Raw genomic sequence first — 22337 nt, 5'->3', positions numbered from 1 at the left:
TCAACTGGTTTTTGTACAGCATAAGCATTGCACTTGTATTAGCTTTTTTTCTATCATATACACTATATGAAAAATTAACTTGTTGTCTTAGATCAAATAACAATTTGTTTGCATGATGACATTTCATAATGTACAATAATGGATTTATGCTTTCATCAGGCTTTAATTATTAGCCACTTTTCTACAAAACCTTCTTTCTGCAATCATTGACATATTTTTAATGTTTATTGTAAAATTTACATAGTGTAGCAAAGTTGTATTTACAGTTGTTATACTTATTCTATACACATCCTTTTATAATTAATTTTTTAAGTTGTATATATATTTACATCCCACCCCGCCCCCTTCGTCATCCCCCTATCATCCCCAAACTTAAGCCATTGGTATGTTAAGATATGAAAGCTCACAATAGTTTCATTTGATATGTTAATCAAGGAAAAACCTACAATATATAGCTTCCAAGATTCCAAATCCATGAGGATCATGATGAGGTAGAAAACCAAAAAAAGAAATTGCTTATCCAAGTTTCCAAATTTGTGACAAGGAAAAAGTAGAATCTCAATCAAAGAAGGAGAATGTGCAACTCATTATCTTATTCTACCTAAGTAAAAATATTACCTAATTAAGCTTTTTAATAGTGGAATATCACACTTAGGATAAAACATATCCAAGGTAAATAAAATATTACATTGATAGGCTTCTTTGGTTTCTCTAAAAGTGGTGCCTTATGAATTATGTTCTTGGATACTAAAGTTTCCAAATTCTGGGCACTCTTGATAGCTTCTCATAGAGATTGTGATTTGAAGGCTTTAACCAAACCTTTCAATGGTTTCTGTTGATGTGTTTTTCATGCACTATGCAACACAAAATAAAATACTAAGTATTTTATCCTCTTGAACAAAATCCTCCCAAGTGCTAAACTACGTGATCAAATGGGATGACTCCAAGATTCCAATAGTCAGGTCTTGACTTTATATTGTAGATAGACTCAATGATTGTGATGTGATAATTGTTGGAATCACAAGGGGGACTTATGTTGCTTGGGTCAAGACCTATCCATTCTCATGTTTCATGATTGATTTACACTCCATGATTTAGGTTGTCCTTGAGCAACATCTCGACTTAGCCAAATTTTGTTTTTTGTACCCTAATTCTTTAATTTTGACCCCTTACTAGCATTGCCTTAGGTTTTATTGGAATTCTTGCTTCTCTAGCATGGGCACATTTCTAGGGTTCATTCACACAAATTGCTCTTGATGAGCAAGCTAGTATCATGACCATGACTTAAAATTTTTTTTAACTTAGTCAAATTATCTCCTCCAAACTTCTATGAGTTCATCGCCTTCATTCTTCATCATTTTGATGTCTTTTGTACATTGGAAGGTAATTCTTAACCACCATACCTCAATCTTGACCTATGCTACCATAAAACCCTACAATGTAATGCCCCGCCAGGAAACCCCGAAGGGATAAGCCAAAATAACACAAGAATGGAGTGCAATGATTTTTTTTTTAAAGTTACAACACATAAGATGCAACAAGATACCAAAGATTTAGATTACATAGCGGAAGACTTCAACTAACTCCTAAAGAGTTTCCCAATGAGATTACTTAAATATTACAATTCACTTACTCACATGATTAATCCAATGAGCTAATTATGTAAACAACGAAATAATTCATACTCAGGATAATTCCTTTCAAAAGAGGGAAATGTAATTCACAAGCGAAGATTCATCATTTAAGATCCATTCATAAACTTCATTCAATCTTTTCAATTAAAATTACAAACCATACATCTAACATATTCTAATACACTAGGATTTCATCATGACTTAAGAGATCTTTCCAAGCATATTAAATTCCTTAACGACAACTGAGTATAATTCTTTACTCTAAGATACATTATTCCATATTCCAACTTATTACATTAAAAGGACGATTTCACACATGCATTACGATAAATATCCTCTGAACTACTTAGGCATTCAATCAACATGGCATTCAAGAAAGTACTGAATATAAGCATTAATAGTTAATTCCAATTATCCACTTAACCATTTTACATAAAATAAACATACATGAAAAAGCTGAATAAAGAGACATAAGAGAATACCCACATAACACCATAATGATCTCGGAGTTCACCCCTAAAGGGCTACATCTCCGGGTCTGCTCAACTGCAAGACCCCCTCGGATAAATATTAAGGTTAAGAGTACAAAAGGTTACACCATACAATCCAGCCATCAAGGCGATGCATAAACATATACAGACGACCACATCGGTCGATAAATACATAAACGATCCTTACAAGGAACAGGATCCAGCTGAACATAATCAAAGCTAATAACATAAGAGTCCATGAGATCATCCATAGAACTGATCCATCACCACCCAAGGTCTAACATGAAACCGACACTCACAAGGGCAGAGACAAAGGACGACTCACAAAGGTACTCAAACAGGACAAACGACAACACACTAGCGAACGTAGGGACAAGTGTCATCACACAACCTGGTATGGATACCATGGCAAGTCTTCATAGGTCCCGGCCCATACACTGGTAACCCTGGCAACCTAATCCGAACTTCCGGCCCATCCAAGCCTCATGTGGACCCACACATCCTCTCGTGAAGACGAGGAAGGTAGTTTGCCATTTCAGGCCTTCTCACAGCATATCGAATCTATGATAGCACTCGTCTCATGTGTGAGGCACAATTATCTTAATTAAAGATTATATTCTAATCTACTTATGTTATCACTTATTAGACTCACTTTCGACGGGTTATCCAGCAGCCACTTTGGGCGCGGCCCCCAATCGAAAGCCACTTTCCCATACGACACTAGACTAACTCAGACGAACTCGAACCAAGGAATACACATGGTAGGACGAACGGAGTTCAAGAAGAGTGAAACAATCATCAGGTCACACACGACTAAAAGATGAACACTTATTGACGGTACTCTAACTAGAGACCTGACAACTAAGGTTAACCACGAATCATTATTCGACTCGTACAAAGAGGATATGACCAATAATGACAACATCACAATACAACAGTCAACTCGGAAATCGAGGACTAAAACAGGAACACCAAATCATCCATACGACAGGGTCCTTTTACACAAAGCAAAACGTTCCATTTCATAAATTAAAGCGAATACAGTAATTAAACTCGCCATGCAATAATCAGAAAAGACAATATTTCCTCAATTTGATTTAATCATTAAACGACGATCAAGTTTTCTACCAGATCCAAATCAGATTACAGTTATCTATCTCATCAAGGGTTAAGTCGTTCTTGGTTTTCTAACTCGTTAAAATTCAAACAACGAACAGGCAAACTAAGCCATAATGAGTTTTAACCAATTCATATTATTAAGATTCAGGCAATCATTAATCAATTAAAATAAGATATTTAATCTCCAATTCCAAACGTCTTTAACATACTGGTCTACAATCAATCTCTACAGATTCATGATTTCAATTCCAATTACATAATACAGATTACGGAATATACAAATATAGAAAGAGAATCTAAATGGAGATAATCATTTCCAAGCATATCGTTTCAATTTCTAACGATAATTATTTCGCTTACTTTTCAATTGCAAAACTTCCCAGTTGTAGAACTTAATTAGAAAGGGTATCAAGTCGTGAAATGAAATTGGTTAATGATTAACCTATAACCCCATTATAAAATTAGTCAATACCAATTTAGCATTTAGCATGATATTCCACCTTTATTCCTAACTAAGAATGAATTAACACTAACATTAAAATAGTATTCAACATATTATAAACCCCCCTTTTTTTTTTTTGAATGGGAAAAAGATACATAAGACAACAAAAAAAAACCCATTATAACTACAATATACCACAAGGGAAACGCGTTTAAAAACGCATAAGGAAACGTATTATACAAACTATGTTCCCTATTTTTTTAACCAACAAAAGAATGCACCTAAAGTGCGGGCTAGGGTTAGGGCTTCGCGCAGGGGAGCCCGTAGGCGGCGCCACTGCGGTGCCCGCAGGCTCCGCAGCGCCCTGCAGCCACCGCGGACCTGCGGCCACCGCAGTGCCGCGGCCACCGCGGCTGCGAGCGCACAGAAAGGCAACGGGGAGGCGTAAGGGAAGCGAGCGGAGGATAAGGGAAGAGTGGGGAAGGGGAGGGGAGCGGGTGGAGCTCCGCTCCCCGCTCTCCCGAACCCCGAATCCAACGTTTTCAATAAAAAAACAATGCCCAAATCGCTCAACAATTAAACGCCCAGGTTTGGTCCATTTTAAATAAATTTGCTATTTAACACACACACAGTTCGAAAACAACACAAACGCCCAGCATAAAAAGATAAAGAATTTCGGTTTAAGAACAGTTCGAACTTGGCTAAAAACGCCATACTCAAATATGTTTTCATAAATTTCGATTTGCCATCATCTTGGTTTAAACGAACTGCGTTAGGATCATTTTTTTTTTGATGGTTTGCTCATCCATAACAAACACTCAAGGGTTTCAAACGCCCAAAGGAAAAAGAGGAATTATCACACCTCAAACACTTCCAGCCAAGCTGGTTAAATTACCAAAACAAAACATAAACATGGCATTCGAAGGAGAGTCTAAAACCAAGATAAAATCTCCATTATCATTCCAAACCAAAACCAAAATGGAGAGAGTTGGATCCTACCTTAACACGCAATCCTGGCAAGATCCGCTGAAGAATCCTAATCTCCAGCTGCCCGAATCCTTCCTTCTCCATCCAAAAATCCTCCAAAATTTTCTTCCCAACCCAATCTTCTCCAAATTTTTCCATATTTTGTCCATTCTCCCCAAATTTTTCCCAAATTTGGGTAATATGGAAGAGTTGACCCCAAGAATTCCATTTTTGGAATAAAAACTTTTATTTAAAAAAATAATACTCAAAATTAATTCTTTTCAACTATACAACAATTTAACTTGTTTTTCAATTCAAAAATCGATTTCTTCAATCAATTAAATTTAACCTTTCGAAATTCAGAAGCCACAGAATACAATTAATCCATTGCGATAAAATACAAAGCTTTCCTTTTTCAACAGCATATATATAAATGCATTAAATAATCGAAATCAGCCATTAAATTCAAATTTTACTTCCAATTTAAAATAGGCAATTTATTAACAACGAAAATCGCATAACGAATACCCGATTAATTAAATCCATTAATCATCAATGCACAAACGCATATTTAATCAAGACAATTACTATGGACTAATTCATCAATTAACCAAACACACCAGGCACGCAAACCGAGAAGGTCAACCAAACAGACGACTCGCAAACCCAAACAAGAAGGGATTACCGACGACGACTGGCGATGCTCACTAGAGCACGACTAAGGTCGACTAAGGTCTTACGACCACCTAATCCAACTCTAAGGATTAAAAGGTATGCTCAAACCTGCAAAACCAGGTGACGACGAACCTCGCACTCATGCGACTTCGCACCTGAAATCTCCTGCAACAAAAGATCATACATGCATACATTTATAAAATCTAATGAAAGCGTCAGTCCGATACTAAAATCACGAAATAGGTACACTGAATAACCTGCATACAACTAGTGTGAAAATCACATCAACAGCGATGCGTAAAATCAACATCTGATTATAATCATAATATCACGATAAACTAATCAAGATTAAACCAAGGTTAGAGATCGATTACGGTAGGGGTACTACATTCTCCCCCCCTAGGTTCCGACTTACTCCTGGAAGTCGTAAGGCTAGATGGAGAACATGTCGTACGCATTAGCCCTGAAACTCATTCAACAAGGATCAAATTGCACATAGAAAACTTTCCATAAATAAATGAAATATAACTGCAAAATCCTTTACAAACGCCATTATCCATTGGCGAGATACAACTAAAACCATACATTCCTTGCAATATTCTAGGAATTATCCACAATCATAGAAGAGAAACAAGAATTTTCTTCCTTTCATTTCACCAACTTAAAACATTACCAGGAGGTAAACAATAATTACCATAATCATCGATCAAAAATGACAGAAAAACATGCCATAATGATCAATTTCCTTTACCAATCCATCTTTATCATAAGATTTTATCAAATAGAACTAACTCAAAACATTGATTTCTACAACCAAATTAACTTTCATAAAATAAGAGCAACATAAATAACTCAATGGTTACACTTGCCAGGCACAAGAAAACCTTTCCAAAGACTATGTCCCATAACATAGCGACAAGCTAACACAATTTACTCCATGATACAAATAATAACCATCCACATGACTGGAATGCATAACAGAAAAGGCCACATGTGAGCATGTCTAATGCTCGGTCAATGATAACATGCACGATCAGCATCTCTATGCTTGATCTCATAACAACAATATGATCATAAATATCCAATATCTCGCTCAAAGGCTCGATGGTGCTAGGCACACCATAGCGGTGCTACCTTCCATACAAGACCTTTGTGAATATCCCTTGTTGTACAAGGTGGTTAGCCTCCAAGAGATAGTCACCACACATAGGTAGATAGTGGATGCTAGTTGCATCACAGCCTCACATACCCCCATCCTCACGGATTCCCTACAACAACTTCCTCGCACACACTCTACCAATTCCGTATCATACGTCCTTGGAGAGGAATTCCACATTTCGACACAAGATCAGCATCCGAAAACAATAAGGATAAACCAGTTCAGCCACCAAAGCACAGATGAATAAAGATAATAAATCATCAATTCCAATAGTAAGGTAAGAAAATAATCCGGAATTTCAACACCAAATCAAAGTGCAAAAGATCACAAGATCGTGGCTAAACCTTCAAAGTCAAAGTAAAATAAATTGCTGATCCCCAAAGAAATATAAAGAATATCACAACTGCACATAACAGCACTGTGTGACTAGCATCCAGCCACCAACGAGGAAGGAAGGAACAACTGACTAGCTATTGCAGTAGCTCATCATGTGGTGCGACATAGTCACACTATCCACATGGCATGGCGGTGTGCACCTCGACATCACCCCGCATCACGTCGTCACGTGGCATGGCAATACCCCAAGTGGAGAAAACACACAATGGACGTATCCCGCATGGTAGTGCACCTCGCGAAAAAAGCACGCGCAGGTCACATCCCGCATAGCGACGTATCTAGAAGGATACTCGCCGTAAGTCAGAGGTATACATGACTCTGGTCCACCCACAAGTCTACCAACACAGGCCAGTTGGCAACTTATGTAAGAATAATAACACGCCTCTCAAGAAGACAAGGCAACAGATACTCCAATAGAATCCAACAATATGCACAAAAACTACCATCTATATGCTCAGATAAGGAAGAGAATAGGCTGACACACATAAACCTATAAATAGATTCATCAAAGGGAAAGTATTGAGTACACCTTGATACAGTTTAGTAGTACAACTATATCATTCCTCGAAGTAGAGAAGCTAAAGTCGCTTCGCGTCGACATTACTCGCACGCCAATCCATACTATTCAAGGAACGGTCACTTCGAATACTACCCCTTAACATACCGAGTTACCCACAACCCGAGGTTTGGTACTCAGTAGGGAACAAATAAGCAACATTACATAAACAGTATGGTTTCCCATACTCATCAGCAACATATCCTCCATGGTTGATTACTTCACCAACCCATGGGCACACAAGATAAGCACTGGTTTCTCACAATGCACATAAAACACCAATACTGGTTTAGTCACATTACGGGGAATACTTTTCAGTACGCTAACATCTATTCAAAGAAGATTCCAATTACGCTTTCTATATAAATAACTGAATCACGTTTACTCTAGATTCAAGTATTGAATTCATTAACAATTCACAGTTACATAAGGAAATAACATCATTCCTATAGCTTTCTCGAATCTTACTAAGCATTCATAATTAAATTACTAGCTAAGCAAATTCATTTCTAAAGCTTAAGACTTTCATCTATCACTATGAAGCCAAAAGCAAACACATAACTTCACAGGTTTTATAAACATTATATTTAAATCAATGCATTCTTAATATCATTTCTATAAAAATCTCATGATTAGGCAAAGAGAAGGGAAAGAGAGTTTGATAACCAAACTATTTCCTACAAAGAAACGCAAGATCAAACAAGATCACGCTACATTATACATTAAATTTCTCACTATAAGCCTATCATTTCGATTACACGGTTTTCATTTCGCTACCATTAGAAGGATGACAATCAGTCTAACAAAACCATTTCCAATGATTATGGTTGCAATAAGAGGTTCTAGTTTACAAACAAAGCAGAGATCAAGAGAGACAATATTTCCGATAATGCAAGACCTCTTAAGAACACTCACACAAATAATAATGCAATATAGACACAAGTCATAATTGCAACCGATTAGAAATCACATTACGATCAAAGATAAGCAAAGAGCTATTACCCCAAATAAACATATTAAGGCACGCACATCAAACAAGCTTTTCCATTCGCACTTTCTAAACACATTAAGGTAATTACATATACCCAAAAGCGAGTTCAATGGAGCATTTGCTAAAATAAATCTTCAATCAAACTAGTTTAATGAAACACATAAGACAATCTTTCGGAAAACACATTATTACTCTCTCGAAACTACAATAACATGCTCCTTTTAATACTTCTTCTACAAACTAAGCAGTTTCACATAATTTCACTATTCGCATAGCAATGCACCTTACTAAGGTAGAATTTAATCATGCTACTCCTACAACATACACATGGAGAATTCTTTAAACTTACACATACAGTTTTCTCCCATTCACCCAATAACCAAAATAAATTTTTTTTAAACCCATAGCCCATTTAATGATCTAAAAGCATAGACGACATAAGGCTCACACAAGGGTACAAGAAATCACAACCTTTTCTCTTTCGCATTCAAGAAAACTCGAATCAAAGATAATTACACATATCTTAATCATTTAATTTCCAGAAAGAAAGAGAGGAATGGTGATGATCATTTAATTTTCTACAAATTAAGCATTCAATAATTGCCATACAAGTCCCTCAAGTGGACAACATTAAGCTAGATCATAGTCTTTTTAAACAAATGCAATTCGCACTTTCAGATTCAAGACAAGCACGGACCAATCCAAACGGATTAGTCTAAAGAGTACAACACTCAAGAAGGGAAGGTATATACGACTCTCTATCAAAATTAGAGTAATCGTAGACCAAGACATCAATAAACAACCAATGCACATATAAGCACTCAAACACCAACATCAAGAAGGCAAAACAAGGTGTGAACACACACGTTACACACCCGACAAGGTCTGCTCAATCACTCACATGCAAAAGGAGGACAAGCGAACACATAAGGTCGATACACCTCACACAAATAGAGGGCACACGCGACACCAGAGATCCCAATGTTTGCAACATGGGCTCTGATACCAAATGTAATGCCCCGCCAGGAAACCCCGAAGGGATAAGCCAAAATAACACAAGAATGGAGTGCAATGATTTTTTTTTTAAAGTTACAACACATAAGATGCAACAAGATACCAAAGATTCAGATTACATAGCGGAAGACTTCAACTAACTCCTAAAGAGTTTCCCAACGAGATTACTTAAATATTACAATTCACTTACTCACATGATTAATCCAATGAGCTAATTATCTTAACAACGAAATAATTCATACTCAGGATAATTCCTTTCAAAAGAGGGAAATGTAATTCACAAGCGAAGATTCATCATTTAAGATCCATTCATAAACTTCATTCAATCTTTTCAATTAAAATTACAAACCATACATCTAACATATTCTAATACACTAGGATTTCATCATGACTTAAGAGATCTTTCCAAGCATATTAAATTCCTTAACGACAACTGAGTATAATTCTTTACTCTAAGATACATTATTCCATATTCCAACTTATTACATTAAAAGGACGATTTCACACATGCATTACGATAAATATCCTCTGAACTACTTAGGCATTCAATCAACATGGCATTCAAGAAAGTACTGAATATAAGCATTAATAGTTAATTCCAATTATCCACTTAACCATTTTACATAAAATAAACATACATGAAAAAGCTGAATAAAGAGACATAAGAGAATACCCACATAACACCATAATGATCTTGGAGTTCACCCCTAAAGGGGTACATCTCCGGGTCTGCTCAACTGCAAGACCCCCTCGGATAAATATTAAGGTTAAGAGTACAAAAGGTTACACCATACAATCCAGCCATCAAGGCGATGCATAAACATATACAGACGACCACACCGGTCGATAAATACATAAACGATCCTTACAAGGAACAGGATCCAGCTGAACATAATCAAAGCTAATAACATAAGAGTCCATGAGATCATCCATAGAACTGATCCATCACCACCCAAGGTCTAACATGAAACCGACACTCACAAGGGCAGAGACAAAGGACGACTCACAAAGGTACTCAAACAGGACAAATGACAACACACTAGCGAACGTAGGGACAAGTGTCATCACACAACCTGGTATGGATACCATGGCAAGTCTTCATAGGTCCCGGCCCATACACTGGTAACCCTGGCAACCTAATCCGAACTTCCGGCCCATCCAAGCCTCATGTGGACCCACACATCCTCTCGTGAAGACGAGGAAGGTAGTTTGCCATTTCAGGCCTTCTCACAGCATGTCAAATCTATGATAGCACTCGTCTCATGTGTGAGGCACAATTATCTTAATTAAAGATTATATTCTAATCTACTTATGTTATCACTTATTAGACTCACTTTCGACGGGTTATCCAGCAGCCACTTTGGGCGCGGCCCCCAATCGAAAGCCACTTTCCCATACGACACTAGACTAACTCAGACGAACTCGAACCAAGGAATACACATGGTAGGACGAACGGAGTTCAAGAAGAGTGAAACAATCATCAGGTCACACACGACTCAAAGATGAACACTTATTGACGGTACTCTAACTAGAGACCTGACAACTAAGGTTAACCACGAATCATTATTCGACTCGTACAAAGAGGATATGACCAATAATGACAACATCACAATACAACAGTCAACTCGGAAATCGAGGACTAAAACAGGAACACCAAATCATCCATACGACAGGGTCCTTTTACACAAAGCAAAACGTTCCATTTCATAAATTAAAGCGAATACAGTAATTAAACTCGCCATGCAATAATCAGAAAAGACAATATTTCCTCAATTTGATTTAATCATTAAACGATGATCAAGTTTTCTACCAGATCCAAATCAGATTACAGTTATCTATCTCATCAAGGGTTAAGTCGTTCTTGGTTTTCTAACTCGTTAAAATTCAAACAACGAACAGGCAAACTAAGCCATAATGAGTTTTAACCAATTCATATTATTAAGATTCAGGCAATCATTAATCAATTAAAATAAGATATTTAATCTCCAATTCCAAACGTCTTTAACATACTGGTCTACAATCAATCTCTACAGATTCATGATTTCAATTCCAATTACATAATACAGATTACGGAATATACAAATATAGAAAGAGAATCTAAATGGAGATAATCATTTCCAAGCATATCGTTTCAATTTCTAACGATAATTATTTCGCTTACTTTTCAATTGCAAAACTTCCCAGTTGTAGAACTTAATTAGAAAGGGTATCAAGTCGTGAAATGAAATTGGTTAATGATTAACCTATAACCCCATTATAAAATTAGTCAATACCAATTTAGCATTTAGCATGAGGGCAAGTGCAAGGTAATGAGTCACAAATTCGCGGAAGTCCACGCGTTGGAAAATGCGCTCTTATAAACGGGGGCCCGTTTTCAAAAAACGGGGGCCCGTTTATGCTTCGGGCTCCCGAGCCGAAAGGTAACGAGGGTCCGAAGCAAAAAAAAACGGGCCCCCGTTTTGTTCTAAAATGGGGGCCCGCTTTTAAACAAAACGGGGGCCCGTTTTGTTTAAAAGCGGGCCCCCGTTTCTAAATGGCATTTTTCCCTTTTTTTCCACAAGCCGCCCTTGTTTGAAAACGGGGGCCCGTTTTGTGGAAGTTGATTCCACAACCCGCCACTTGGCTTGGGATTAGGCCCGGGATAGGCCTGGGATGGCCACACCTGAGACATGGACCTACAAATTCAAATCTCCATGAATGAAAGCACAAATATGAACTTCAGAAATAGTTTACGTGCCTCTAATCAGAGAATTTTTATACGAAATTAAAACCCATTTTAGATTATACTGTCTAGATTCTAAATACGTAAATTTATTTAAAAATTGATTATTTTAACTATTTTTCATTTAATTTATACTAAATCGGGTCCATAAATTTGAAATATTAACTAATTTTGTTAATTTAATAACTTTTTTATTTTAAAGAATTTTGGAAAAAAAATTATATGTCATCAATCTACACAAAATTCTTTTGTATTTAAAAAAAAAAAAAATCAAAAAATGTTAAGTTTACGTCAAATTATGTGGGTCGTACACGTCAAATTTTTAAAAAGATAATTACGGCCATTAAAAAATTAATTAAAAAAAAAATATTAGAAAAAAAAATACAGAAAAATATGCTCATCAATCTTCAGTGTGTTACAAACCATTTCCCAAAACGGTTTGAGAAAATAATTTTAATTGTGTCAAAAAGTGTGGGTCGTACACATGCATGGTATGGTCCTGAAACAGACATTTTTAAAACATAGTTTTTAGAACTCCATTCAAAAAGTTATTTTTTATTATGTGGGTATTAAAATAAATTATATATTTGGAAAGTACACTCAGAGGGCTATCTTTTATATTACTGACTTTTTCCAAGATTCAATCTCTAAGTGTTTCAAAATTTAAGCTCAAATGAGACAAAATCTGAAAATTAGGGAAAACACTTCCACTTTTTGGCCAAAAAGTGGACTCATCTTCTTGCACTAACCCATGATATTCCACCTTTATTCCTAACTAAGAATGAATTAACACTAACATTAAAATAGTATTCAACATATTGTAAACCCCCCTTTTTTTTTTTTGAATGGGAAAAAGATACATAAGACAACAAAAAAAAACCCATTATAACTACAATATACCACAAGGGAAACGCATTTAAAAACGCATAAGGAAACGTATTATACAAACTATGTTCCCTATTTTTTTAACCAACAAAAGAATGCACCTAAAGTGCGGGCTAGGGTTAGGGCTTCGCGCAGGGGAGCCCGTGGGCGGCGCCACTGCGGTGCCCGCAGGCTCCGCGGCGCCCTGCAGCCACCGCGGACCTGCGGCCACCGCAGTGCCATGGCCACCGCGGCTGCGAGCGCACAGAAAGGCAACGGGGAGGCGTAAGGGAAGCAAGCGGAGGATAAGGGAAGAGTGGGGAAGGGGAGGGGAGCGGGTGGAGCTCCGCTCCCCGCTCTCCCGAACCCCGAATCCAACGTTTTCAATAAAAAAACAATGCCCAAATCGCTCAACAATTAAACGCCCAGGTTTGGTCCATTTTAAATAAATTTGCTATTTAACACACACACAGTTCGAAAACAACACAAACGCCCAGCATAAAAAGATAAAGAATTTCGGTTTAAGAACAGTTCGAACTTGGCTAAAAACGCCATACTCAAATATGTTTTCATAAATTTCGATTTGCCATGATCTTGGTTTAAACGAACTGCATTAGGATCATTTTTTTTTTGATGGTTTGCTCATCCATAACAAACACTCAAGGGTTTCAAACGCCCAAAGGAAAAAGAGGAATTATCACACCTCAAACACTTCCAGCCAAGCTGGTTAAATTACCAAAACAAAACATAAACATGGCATTCGAAGGAGAGTCTAAAACCAAGATAAAATCTCCATTATCATTCCAAACCAAAACCAAAATGGAGAGAGTTGGATCCTACCTTAACACGCAATCCTGGCAAGATCCGCTGAAGAATCCTAATCTCCAGCTGCCCGAATCCTTCCTTCTCCATCCAAAAATCCTCCAAAATTTTCTTCCCAACCCAATCTTCTCCAAATTTTTCCATATTTTGTCCATTCTCCCCAAATTTTTCCCAAATTTGGGTAATATGGAAGAGTTGACCCCAAGAATTCCATTTTTGGAATAAAAACTTTTATTTAAAAAAATAATACTCAAAATTAATTCTTTTCAACTATACAACAATTTAACTTGTTTTTCAATTCAAAAATCGATTTCTTCAATCAATTAAATTTAACCTTTCGAAATTCAGAAGCCACAGAATACAATTAATCCATTGCGATAAAATACAAAGCTTTCCTTTTTCAACAACTTATATATAAATGCATTAAATAATCGAAATCAGCCATTAAATTCAAATTTTACTTCCAATTTAAAATAGGCAATTTATTAACAACGAAAATCGCATAACGAATAACCGATTAATTAAATCCATTAATCATCAATGCACAAATGCATATTTAATCAAGACAATTACTATGGACTAATTCATCAATTAACCAAACACACCAGGCACGCAAACCGAGAAGGTCAACCAAACAGACGACTCGCAAACCCAAACAAGAAGGGATTACCGACGACGACTGGCGATGCTCACTAGAGCACGACTAAGGTCGACTAAGGTCTTACGACCACCTAATCCAACTCTAAGGATTAAAAGGTATGCTCAAACCTGCAAAACCAGGTGACGACGAACCTCGCACTCATGCGACTTCGCACCTGAAATCTCCTGCAACAAAAGATCATACATGCATACATTTATAAAATCTAATGAAAGCGTCAGTCCGATACTAAAATCACGAAATAGGTACACTGAATAACCTGCATACAACTAGTGTGAAAATCACATCAACAGCGATGTGTAAAATCAACATCTGATTATAATCATAATATCACGATAAACTAATCAAGATTAAACCAAGGTTAGAGATCGATTACGGTAGGGGTACTACATACAACCTAGTCATGTTTACAATTGAGATCTTGGTGACTTGATCACTTAATACAGCTTAATCATGTAGGTCTCATCTAACTCCGACTCCAACACTTAAGCAAATAAACCCTAACAACCAAGTACTTTGGGAAATATCTTGCAACTTGAAAACATGGGTAATGATGGAGGAATGGAAGGTGAGACCTATAAAGGTGAGAGAGAGAGAGAGGGTGAGAGGAAGAGATAATGACCTGGAGAGGGTAGAGAAAGAGAAGTAGAAAGGGAGAGAAGAAGAGAGGGATGGAGAAAGAGACCTAGAGATGGGAGAGAGAAGAGAGATAGTAGAGAGGGATATAGAAGAGAGATACCAATGTCAATCTTTTTCTATAAAAAAATTTTTTCTGAAAAATCGGCCTATCATCAGAATTCTGACATCAAAGGGTAAAAATTCTGACAAAGGAGTGTCGTTGGATGCATAGAATCCTTGTCGAAACTCTCCTGGAGGCCGTCATAATTCTAACACAAAAGGGTTAAAATTACGATGACCTCTAGGAGAGTTCCGACGAGGACGTTGTGCATCCGATGGCACTCCTTTGTTGGAATTTTTACCCTTTGATGTCAGAATTCTGATGATAGGTCAAGATCGCGATGGTATTCTTTCTGGGTATGAGCATCCATGGCAGCCATCGGAAAGGTTGGAGCTAATGTCAGAATTGTGATGACCACAAGGATAGTCGGAACTTCCAACAAAAAATTTTTGATGGCTTTTTTTGTCAGTAGTGTAACGAAATTTCGTCAGAATTCTGATGATTTGCCGTCAAAATTTTGACTCGAATGTACTAGTGTGTGTTTTGTCCAAATGGTCAATCTTTGGTTAGTGATTGTGTATCCTTCACCTGTGGTTTGTCAGGATTAGGTATGGTTGTCTATTTCACCATAGAGTTCTCGTAGAGAGACCTTTCCTGTAGTGTCCTATGAGAGAGAGTGGCTTTCGAGTGGGGGCCGTGCCCAAAGTGGATGATAGGATAACCCATCGAAAGTCGGTTAAAAAGTGATAACCTAATAATAAATTTGGGATGGGTGAGATAAATATTAATTAAGATAATGTACCTCGTGCATAGGTGAGTGCTAGTACAGGGCCCATAATGTAATGAGAAGGCCTAGAATGGCAAACATACCACCTTGTCTTCACGAAAGGATTTTTAGGGTCCACATGAGACTTAGTTGGAACCGGAGGTTCGGGAGAGGTTACCAAGATAACCCAGGATGGGGGCCGGGACCTATGGAGGTTGTACCATGGTATTAATCTTAAGCCATGTGATGACACTCTCTCCTTAGAGTCACTAGTGTTTGTGAGTTGAGTCACATGGATGTTTGCAGAGTCTTGTAGTTCTTTCGTACTTGTCTTACTTTGCTTGCTTGAGGGTTATCTACTATCTCCTAGCACGGTGGGGTGGTTCCATTTCGGGATCACATGGTTGGGTGGTAGTGTCACTTCCCATTGGATGTTCTAGAATGAATCTTCAGGTGAGGAAGGGCTTTGTTGGTGTTTCTTGGTTCGTGGTTCATGTACTAGCTCATGTTTGTGATAATTGTTTAGTTGAGACCTTGTGGTCATTTTATCGAACTTTTATGTAACCTTGATCTTGTAAATTTAGATTCTGTGGTATTATTGGAAGCCATGTATTTATGGATATAGTAATACTACATCAGTGGAATGTATGTTAATTCAGTTGCTTTAATCTTTTGTATATATGATTTATGGGAAATGAATGCATTATTGTACTTTGATTCTTTCATTATGGAATTTAGATGTATGTGTAGGTTTTATCTTAAGCATTTAATTTTCCTAATTAGTTGAACAATAGGATTAACCATGGTGTTAATATAATCTATGAATTAATCTTCATTGGTAACCCTTAGGAAATCATACTTTAGACTTTCATTGTGTTGTTAAACATGCTATTGATACGATTATGCACTTAATCTTTTTTTAAAAAAATTATTACACCCTTTTAGTGGCCTAGTTGTACTATTTTCCTATAGGGTTTCTGGCAGGGCATTACACATCCCTCCCTCAATTTGCTCCTGGGAGCTTGTTAGGTCTGTATTGGATAATTATCATTTTGAGCTGGGTTCTTTTTATTATGGGGGCTTTCTTCCTCGTTCTAATCTATTGGATAGTGGGAGGTGTGGAGATTTATTGTTTGAGTTGAGAATGGGTTTATTATGCGACAGATTGGGGGACACTTTAAATGCATTTGAAACCTTGCTAGGATCGGTTCCCTCACAGTTTGTGGATAAAGCATTGGTGGTGCTTATGGGTTTACATTCTCTGCTATCTTTTAGTTTTTTAGCCTCAACTCCTCCATAGCTCGAATTTCCCTTGCAAACCATCCCTCCTTCGAGCATGGATAGAGAGCCTCCTGTTGAGAGCTCAAGTTCTTGGTTTCAGATTTAACTATTGTATGCATATATCTGTGGGTTGATGTCTTTTGGATACAGGGTTCTGATCGGTTGATATGTTCAAATTTTTGGCGAGCTTGGGAAGCATTGATGCTACAAACCTCTTCTACAAATCATATCTCACGGGCTGGCTGGTTCTCTCTCATGTTTTTTTGGGTCATGGATAATTAAATGTATATCTTTGAAAGCCATGTAATGGGAGGATGATCAAAATCAGATATGTAATTGGGTGTATGGGGTTTTTTAATTTTTTGTTCTTTTGGGCCACAACCAGAGGTTTTCTTGTGGGTTCTTTCCTTCGGGTATGCCCTTTGAACCCGTTTGTATCAAAATTTAACATAAATAAAATATAGTTTAGTGGCTCACCCACTTTTATCGAAAAAAAAAAACATTCTCAAAATGGTGTTTAGTTTTTTTTTTGTTAAAGCTAGCAGTATTTTATTGAAATATTTAAATTTTATTGAAATGATTTTAATTTAAAAAAATAGTAGCTCATAAATTATGTTCAAATTCTAAAAAACTATTACTACCTTTTCTCAAATCATGTAAATAACTCATTTAATATTCACTTGACATTACCTAAGTTCATGTTTATAATTTTCATTGTTGCTTAAGCTATATTATGGGGTCCATCATCATCTCATGCTTCCTCACATACAGATTTTTCTTAATCTATTATTCCTAGAACCTCATAAAATATTAAAGAACCTTCATTTTATATTTATATACTCAATTGCTATGTTTTTCATGCATCTTAATAAATGAACCAACACCACTACAAGAATAACAAGTAAATTTCTATTGTAAGAAAAAATACAAGTGTAAAAAATTGCAGAGAAGAACAAAATCGCATAGCAGTCAGATTTACATGGAAAAACCTAGTAAAAATATACCAGTAAAAAGCCTTGAGCAAAATATCTTTTGTATTGATTCTCGAGAATTATAAAGTAACAATAATCTCAAAGCTGCACATTAAAACATGACTCCGAGGAGCATAAAACAACCAATTTGTAGAGTCCTGGTCCATAATGACTCAACCACATCTAGATGAGAATCCAAGTTGAATCAACCATTTCTAGATGAGAACCCAATTTGGACTTCACATTCCAACATTCTCCCACTTGAAGTCAAATTTCAAACTCATTAATAATTCCTCTACTGAAAGACCATTGCCAATGATATCTACCATCTCATAATCTACAAACTAAGAGAAGTTTTGCAGCAAATGAACTTCTCTCTACTAATAGGTTTTGTCATAATATCTACAGGGTTTACATCAGTGTGAATCTTGGCCAAAGAGATTTGTCCTCCTTCCACCACTTCATGAACAAAGTGATATTGAATATAAATATGATTTATTCTAGAATGGTATGTGGAGTTACGTGCTAAGTGTAAAGCATGTTTGATTGTCACAATGCAAGACCATGTTATCTTGGTTCACTTGCAAGTCACCCAAAATTCTATGAAGACAAATTTCCTCCTTGCTAGCTTGTGTTGTTGCCATATATTCTGCTTTAGTAGTAGATAATGCCACCATTGTCTACAATTTTGACACCCAACTAATAACACCTCTAACGAAGGAGAAAACATTTAACCTATTCTAGACCTTCTCTTATCTTTGTCTCCACCAAAATATGCATCCACATACCCATTAACTTCAAGACTACTCCCATTGTAATAGATAGAAGCATTTGAAGTGCCTCTCAAATATCTGAGAATCTACTTCATAGTTGTCCAATGATTAGTACTAGGATTCACCATGTACCTACTGGCAACTCTCACTGCTTGTAAAATGTTTGGTTTGGTGCACACCATGGCAAACATAAGGCTTCCAACTGCTAATGAGTATGGTACATGAGACATATGTGTCTTCTCTGCTTTTATGCTAGGGAACTATCCTGAAGACAATTTAATAAAAAATGGGAAATGGAGTACTAACTAGTTGTGCATTTTGTAGATTGAAGTGTTGCAAAAATTTCTCAACATAAGTTTTATGTGACAATGATAATTTCTTGTTATTTTTGTATCTATGTAACCTCATTCTAAGAATCTGATTTGCATTGCTTAAGTCCTTCATGGGTGAACCCAAAATAGTGGGTTACAATTTTTTGCCAACTTTGACACTGCAATATTCATTTTTAGAAAAAACTTCACATTCAGACACTAATTACTACTAAACTGTAAGGAATTTGTAGATGATGTGAACTAGTGATTTGTGTCATTAAGTGGGGTTTTTGGAGAATAGGTAAGATATATTTAGGAGGATAAATTATCTACATGAAGGAATTATCATCCAAGCATTTAGATGAAAGAGGAGTATATGAAATAGGAATTTAACACTTCTTGCTATGGAGAAAGATGTGATCTTGGTAAATAAGAACTCATAGAGGTATGAACCAATAGAAAAAGAGTATGTTAGATAAAAAACAGGGTCAACTGGTAGCATAAAAGAGTATGTTAGATAAAAAATAGGGTCAATTGGTAGCGTAAACTAAAATTCTAGAAATATACAAGTATGTTCTAGAAGGACTCTAAATCCTCACCCTATGCTCCCAAGGCCATTTCCATTTTATCCATGTTTAAAAAGTATTTTGAATCTAGGCTTGTAATTATTTTTTAATTTAGAAAGAGGACGGTCCACATAATTGGCCTTGTTGAAATGAAATATATTATGATATATGGTACTAGTCATATAATTGATAGAAGATAATGAAGTTATTTTATCATAACAATGTGGATCTATTATCTATAGAGGGATGTCAAAATGAGTAGAGTAAGCCTTACAGTCACCAAAATAAGAAGCTTAAACTCTAAGGAGGTCATTTCATCACCAATATATATGTTAGAATAATTTGAATGATCTATCTATGGTGAAGAGTTATTGAGGAGATACTAGTGGTGTATCTAGTATGACTAATACAAAAGGTAGCATATATAGTAGATGGAATATAAAGAACAATGATAACAATATAGTAATATGCTAGTATATAATTTTATTACTAAATATTTCCTTCCATAGAGGAATGCTATCAATTGTCGAATAGAAGAGAGGACTATAGTACAAACATTAGGGTGGGTGCAAGAAGTTGAGTCCCACTTTTGGGCAAAAAGTGGAAGTGTTTTCCTTATTTTTTGATTTTTTTGTCGATTGATGTCAAAATTTGAGGTACTTAGAGTTTGAATCTAAAAAAAATTTAGTAGTATAAAATGTAGTGCTCGAAGTCTAATTTTCAAATATGTAATTTATTTCAATACCCACATGGTAGAAATTGCTTTTTAGTAGGCATATTTAAAAACCACTTTTTCAAAATGCCTATTTTAGGACCATACCACACGTGTACAACCACCATATTTTGACATAAATAAAAGAATGTTTGCAAACCTTTATGGGAAAAGATACCTAATACACCAAATATTGATGAGAATATTTTTTCTTATTTTTTAATTAAATATTATTTTTTTAATTAATTTTTAATTGACTATAAAGTACATTTTCAAAACATCTGGTGTACGACCACCATAATTTGATGAAAATTTCATTTTTAAATTTTTTTTTTTTAATGTTCAAAATATTTGTATGTAGATTGATGTCATATAATTTATTTTCAAAAAAACCTAAAAACAAAAAAGTTATTAAAGTTTTACTAAACCTTACTATTTTAAATTTAGGTACCACTTTTGATTAATAAACAATGCAAAAATAGTAAAACTAATCATATCACTATGAAATTTACATTTTTGAAATTAGGATAGTGAGAAATCTAATGGGTTTTTGTTTCATCAAAAAATACGATCAGGAAGACCTTCAAAAAATTACGACAAGGTAGAAATCTCATATTCCAGTGCCTTAGCCATTTTTTTGGAGGTCCAAGCATAGGCTTGGTCCCACCAAGCCTAACCTGAAGCCAAAACTAAGGCATAGGTGTGTTTCCCGCTCCATCTTTTATGTAACAGGTGCCCGTTATTTAAAATTCAAAAAACGGGCACCCATTTTGAAATTTAGAGCACTTTCAGAAACGTGTGCCCATTTTTAGAAACGGGTACACGTTTTTAGAAATGGGTGCCCGTTTTTAGAAACCGGTGCCCGTTTTTAGAAACGTGTGTCTGTTTCTAAAAATCGTGCACCCATTTCTCTATAGTGGTTCGATCCTAAACGGGCACCCATTTTTCAAAACGTGCACCCATTTTATTTTTATGGGTCGGGGCTCCGAAGCTAAACGGGTGCCCGTTTCTTAAAAAATAGGCACTCATTTCTAGCGGTAAACCTTTTTGCTCATAGAATTTCGTAGAATTGGGACCCAACTTCTTGTACCCACCCATTGCATAAATACATGATTTGTCAAGAAGAATATTATAATGATTTTCGATGGTATGGCATAAAATAATGTAGTGAGGAAAATAGGGTACAATGGTATCAAGGTAAAGTAATGGTCACGAATGGATCTTAATGAATACTTTAGAATTATTGAGAATATAAAAAACAACATGTATTTACTTATTAAAAATATTAAGGCTGAACTACTGTTAATCAATGTACTCTTAATTCCCATAGAGTCAGGATTAAAATAAATTTTAAATAAAATTACACTTATAAGGAAATAAGGAATCACTTACAATATCAAATAGCTTCTTTTATATTTTTTAGCCCCTTTGGACATTCAACTATTTGAAGATAATTAACCATATCATGTATCCAACTTGTATTATTTGTAGATGTATCAATTTGAGGTTCATTATTAAGTACAAGGAAAGACTCTGTTTTATTTTTCTTAGTCACTTCCTAACAAAACATCTAGCTATTCACAAAGACCCTTAACTCTTACAAGCTTTGTCACTTTTATTTCCATGTCATATTTCATTACATTTGTTATTCAAATTACCCTTTTATCACTCAAATCCTTACTAAAAGAATTCTTTGGCACCTATGTGAGAAACCATCAAATAAATATTATTGTTTGGAACAACATGTTCAAATTTTTTGAGATTTTAAT

Source organism: Cryptomeria japonica, chromosome 7, assembly GCF_030272615.1.
Source record: "Cryptomeria japonica chromosome 7, Sugi_1.0, whole genome shotgun sequence".
Classification (NCBI taxonomy): domain Eukaryota; kingdom Viridiplantae; phylum Streptophyta; class Pinopsida; order Cupressales; family Cupressaceae; genus Cryptomeria; species Cryptomeria japonica.
This window is presented reverse-complemented; position numbering follows the sequence as displayed.